This window comes from Oncorhynchus mykiss, chromosome 7 (genome assembly GCF_057628025.1).
Source record: "Oncorhynchus mykiss isolate SJ-2025 chromosome 7, ASM5762802v1, whole genome shotgun sequence".
Taxonomy (NCBI): Eukaryota; Metazoa; Chordata; class Actinopteri; order Salmoniformes; family Salmonidae; genus Oncorhynchus; species Oncorhynchus mykiss.
In genome coordinates, this window is record NC_143028.1 from 13,163,623 (window position 1) to 13,169,279 (window position 5,657).

Sequence of the window (5,657 nt, forward strand, 5' to 3'; positions counted from 1 at the left end):
ATTGGTGAGGCTGGCTTCTGGGTTGGATGGCGCTGTGTTAAGAAGCAGTGCGGCTTGGTTGTGTATCGGAGGACTTTGTGTATTGCATGACTTTCAACCTTCGTCTCTCCCGAACCCGTATGGGAGTTGTAGCAATAAGACAAGATAGTAGCTCCTAAACAATTGGATACCACGAAATTGGGGAGAAAAAGGGGTAAAAAAAAAACAATTACTTAAAAAACTATCAAGCGCTAAGATGAAACTGGCTCTCATGAGGACCGCCACAGGAAAAGAAGACCCAGAGTTCCCTCTGCTGCAGAGGTTAAGTTAATTAGTTACCAGCCTCAGAAATTGCAGCCTAAATAAATGCTTCACAGAGTTCAGCGTTCATCTCAACATCAACTGTTCAGAGGAGACTGCGTGAACCTTCATGGTCGAATTGCTGCAAAGAAACCACTATTAAAGGACACCAATAAGAAGAAGAGACTTGTTTGGGCCAAGAAACACAAGCAATTAGACAGGTGGGAAAACTGTCCTTTGATCTGATGAGTCCAAATGTGACATTTTTAGTGTCTTCGTGATTTGCAGAGTAGGTGAACGGATGACCTCCGCATGTGTGGTTCCCACCATGAAGCATGGAGGAGAAGGTGTGGGTGCTTTGCTGGTGACACTGTCTGTGATTTATTTAGAATTCAAGGCACAGCATGGCTACTGCATCGATTTGCCATCCCATCTGTTTTGCGCTTACTGGAACTATCTTGTGTTTTTTCAACAGGACAATGACCCAACACACCTCCAGGCTGTGTAAGGACTATTTGACCATGAAGGAGAGTGATGTAGTGCTGCATCAGATGACCAGGCCTCCACAATCACCCGATCTTAATCCAATTGAGATGGTTTGGGATAAGTTGGACCGCAGAGTGAAGGAAAAGCAGCCAACAAGTGCTCAGCATATGTGGGAACTCCTTCAAGACTGTTGGAAAAGCATTCCAGGTGAAGCTATTTGAAAGAATGCCAAGAGTGTGCAAAGCTGTCAAAAGGTGGCTACTTTGAAGAATCTAAAATATATTTGGATTTGTTTTTGGTTGCTACATGATTCCATATGTGTTGTTCCATAGTTTTGATCTCTTCACTATTATTCTCCAATGTAAAATAGTAAAAATAAAGAAAACCCCTTGAATGAGTAGGTGTGTCCAACCTTTTGACTGGAACTGTATATATATTACTTTTCCCAAGAGGATAGGACAAAGACTGAATGTACCCCCCCCCCCCCCCCCACCCCTTGTGTTTTATGGTAATGATTTACATTGCCTGATTTCGCATAAAAACCAGATATCCCACAGTGAGGATTCTTTGGTCTGTGGTGTGTGTAGGACGCTACTCAACTGCCCCCTCCCTCCATCTCTCAGCACCCCCAGCCCCCCCTCCTCCACTCTTCCTCCCCTGCAGATTTCCCAACTGTGCATTCCTTGGGCCCCTGTTATACTCCCAGCGCCCCTCCTCTCCCCCTCTCCTCCCCTCTCCCCCTCCACAGGCAGATCCATGCATGATAGACAAACATGCAAGAAGAAGAAAGGAAAAAACAGTAGACAGTCACGTGACTTAACAGGGCGGGCACAGTGAAATAAGAGAAGAAAGATAGTGAATAGGGAGGGGGTAAAAGAGTGTTTTGAAAAACAAGGGGAGTGAGTATGAAGGGAGAGAAAAGGGAGAATGAGAGAGAGGGAGAAACAGAAGGTGAGGAGAGTGCGTTCAGTTGGACTGGTTCTTCAGTTTTTGATGTAGTTTCTTGGGTCAATCGTCAATTGGGCTATAGTATGTGTGTAGTAGGGAAGAGCTTTGTTTTGTGCGTATGTCGCGGGGAAGTGTTACGGTGCGTGAATGAGGACCCAAAAGCGAATTAACAAAACAGAGTTTCTTTAATGATGAAACACACGTAGGCTCAGATGGACAGGCAGATTCCGACAGGACAGGACAAGGTAGCAGCAAACACGACGATAGTCTGGTTCAGGCATGAGACACACAAACAAGAATCCGACAAAGACAGAAGCAGAAACAGAGAGAGATATAGGGACCTAATCAGAGGGAAAAAGGGAACAGGTGGGAAAAGGGGTGAATGAGGTAGTCAGAGAAGACAAGGAACAGCTGGGGGAAAGAGGGAAAGAAACGGTAACCGAGTACGACCAGCAGAGGGAGACAGGGTGAAGGGAAAGGACAGAAACAAGACACAACATGACAATACATGACAGTACCCCCCCACTCACCGAGCGCCTCCTGGCGCACTCGAGGAGGAAACCTGGCGGCAATGGAGGAAATCATCGATCAGCGCACGGTCCAGCACGTCCCGAGAGGGAACCCAACTCCTCTCCTCAGGACCGTACCCCTCCCAATCTACTAGGTACTGATGACCACGGCCCCGAGGACGCATGTCCAAAATCCTACGGACCCTGTAGATGGGTGCGCCCTCGACAAGGATGGGGGGGGGGGGGGGGAAGACGAGCGGGGGCGCGAAGAACGGGCTTGACACAGGAGACATGGAAGACCGGGTGGACGCGACGAAGATATCGCGGAAGAAGAAGTCGAACTGCGACAGGATTAATGATCCGAGAGATACGGAACGGACCAATGAACCGCGGGGTCAACTTGCGAGAAGCGGTCTTAAGGGGAAGGTTCTGAGTGGAGAGCCAAACTCTCTGACCGCGACAATATCTAGGACTCTTAGTTCTACGCTTATTAGCAGCCCTCACAGTCTGCGCCCTATAACGGCAAAGTGCAGACCTGACCCTCTTCCAGGTGCGCTCGCAACGTTGGACAAAAGCCTGAGCGGAGGGGACGCTGGACTCGGCGAACTGAGATGAGAACAGCGGAGGCTGGTACCCGAGGCTACTCTGAAAAGGAGATAGCCCGGTCGCAGACGAAGGAAGCGAGTTGTGGGCGTATTCTGCCCAGGGGAGCTGTTCTGACCAAGACGCAGGGTTGCGAAAAGAAAGACTGCGTAAGATGCGACCAATAGTCTGATTGGCCCGTTCTGCTTGACCGTTAGACTGGGGGTGAAAGCCGGAAGAGAGACTGACGGAAGCCCCAATCAAACGGCAAAACTCCCTCCAAAATTGAGACGTGAATTGCGGACCTCTGTCCGAAACGACGTCTGACGGAAGGCCATGAATTCTGAAAACATTCTCGATGATGATTTGTGCCGTCTCTTTAGCAGAAGGAAGCTTAGCAAGGGGAATAAAATGAGCCGCCTTAGAGAACCTGTCGACAACCGTAAGAATAACAGTCTTCCCCGCTGACGAAGGCAGTCCGGTGACAAAATCTAAGGCGATGTGAGACCACGGTCGAGAGGGAATGGGAAGCGGCCTGAGACGGCCGGCAGGAGGGGAGTTACCGGACTTAGTCTGCGCGCAGACCGAACAAGCAGCCACGAAGCGACGCGTGTCATGCTCCCGGGTGGGCCACCAAAAGCGCTGGCGAATGGAAGCAAGCGTACCCCGAACGCCAGGGTGGCCGGCTAACTTGGCAGAGTGAGCCCACTGAAGAACGGCCAGACGAGTAGGAACGGGAACGAAAAGAAGGTTCCTGGGACAAGCGCGCGGCGACGGAGTTTGAGTGAGTGCTTGCTTTACCTGCCTCTCAATTCCCCAGACAGTCAACCCGACAACACGCCCCTCAGGGAGAATCCCCTCGGGGTCAGTGGAGGCTACTGAAGAACTGAAGAGACGAGATAAAGCATCAGGCTTGGTGTTCTTAGAGCCCGGACGATAAGAAATCACGAACTCGAAACGAGCGAAAAACAGCGCCCAGCGCGCCTGACGCGCATTAAGTCGTTTGGCAGAACGGATGTACTCAAGGTTCCTATGGTCAGTCCAAACGACAAAAGGAACGGTCGCCCCCTCCAACCACTGTCGCCATTCGCCTAGGGCTAAGCGGATGGCGAGCAGTTCGCGGTTTCCCACATCATAGTTACGTTCCGACGGCGACAGGCGATGAGAAAAATACGCGCAAGGGTGGACCTTGTCGTCAGAGAAGGAGTGCTGAGAAAGAATGGCTCCCACGCCCACCTCTGACGCGTCAACCTCGACAATGAACTGTCTAGAGACGTCAGGTGTAACAAGGATAGGTGCGGATGTAAAACGATTCTTGAGGAGATCAAAAGCTCCCTGGGCGGAAACGGACCACTTAAAGCACGTCTTGACAGAAGTAAGGGCTGTGAGAGGGGCTGCCACCTGACCGAAATTACGGATGAAACGACGATAGAAATTCGCGAAGCCGAGAAAGCGCTGCAACTCGACGCGTGACTTAGGGACGGGCCAATCAATGACAGCTTGGACCTTAGCGGGATCCATCTTAATGCCTTCAGCGGAAATAACAGAACCGAGAAATGTGACGGAGGAGGCATGAAAAGAGCACTTCTCAGCCTTCACAAAAAGACAATTCTCTAAAAGGCGCTGGAGGACACGTCGAACGTGCTGAACATGAATCTGGAGTGACGGTGAAAAAAATCAGGATATCGTCAAGGTAAACGAAAACAAAGATGTTCAGCATGTCTCTCAGGACATCATTGACTAATGCCTGAAAGACAGCTGGAGCGTTAGCGAGGCCGAAAGGAAGAACCCGGTATTCAAAGTGCCCTAACGGAGTGTTAAACGCCGTCTTCCACTCGTCCCCCTCCCTGATGCGCACGAGATGGTAAGCGTTACGAAGGTCCAACTTAGTGAAAAACCTGGCTCCCTGCAGGATCTCGAAGGCTGAAGACATAAGAGGAAGCGGATAACGATTCTTCACTGTTATGTCATTCAGCCCTCGATAATCTATGCAGGGGCGCAGGGACCCGTCCTTCTTCTTAACAAAAAAAAACCCCGCTCCGGCGGGAGAGGAGGAGGGGACTATGGTACCGGCGGCAAGAGCTACAGACAAATAATCTTCGAGAGCCTTACGTTCGGGAGCCGACAGAGAGTATAGTCTACCCCAGGGAGGAGTGGTTCCCGGAAGGAGATCAATACTACAATCATACGACCGGTGTGGAGGAAGAGAGGTGGCCCTGGACCGACTGAACACCGTGCGCAGATCGTGATATTCCTCCGGCACCCCTGTCAAATCGCCAGGCTCCTCCTGTGAAGAAGAGACAGAGGAAACAGGAGGGATAGCAGACATTAAACATTTCACATGACAAGAGACGTTCCAGGAGAGGATAGAATTACTAGACCAATTAATGGAAGGATTATGACAAACTAGCCAGGGATGGCCCAAAACAACAGGTGTAAAAGGTGAACGAAAAATTAAAAAAGAAATGGTTTCGCTATGATTACCAGAAACAGTGAGGGTTAAAGGTAGCGTCTCACGCTGAATCCTGGGGAGAGGACTACCATCCAGGGCGAATAAGGCCGTGGACTCCCTTAACTGTCTGAGAGGAATGTCATGTTCCCGAGCCCAGGTCTCGTCCATAAAACAGCCCTCCGCCCCAGAGTCTATTAAGGCACTGCAGGAAGCTGACGAACCGGTCCAGCGTAGATGGACCGACAAGGTAGTGCAGGATCTTGAAGGAGAGACAGGAGTAGTAGCGCTCACCAGTAGCCCTCCGCTTACTGATGAGCTCTGGCTTTTACTGGACATGAAGTGACAAAATGACCAGCAGAACCGCAATAGAGACAGAGGCGGTTGGTGATTCTCCGTTCCCT

The 5,657-nt window shown here is 50.5% G+C and overlaps 1 long non-coding RNA gene across 1 annotated transcript; it reads left to right on the forward strand.

Annotated features, from left to right (window-relative positions):
- The first annotated feature begins 326 nt into the window (after positions 1–326).
- On the forward strand, positions 327–1,163 carry LOC149982320 (uncharacterized). The gene is made up of 2 exons (XR_016497103.1): positions 327–500; positions 755–1,163. It is a non-coding gene; the product is annotated as an uncharacterized LOC149982320 (long non-coding RNA).
- Positions 1,164–5,657: the final 4,494 nt, after the last annotated feature.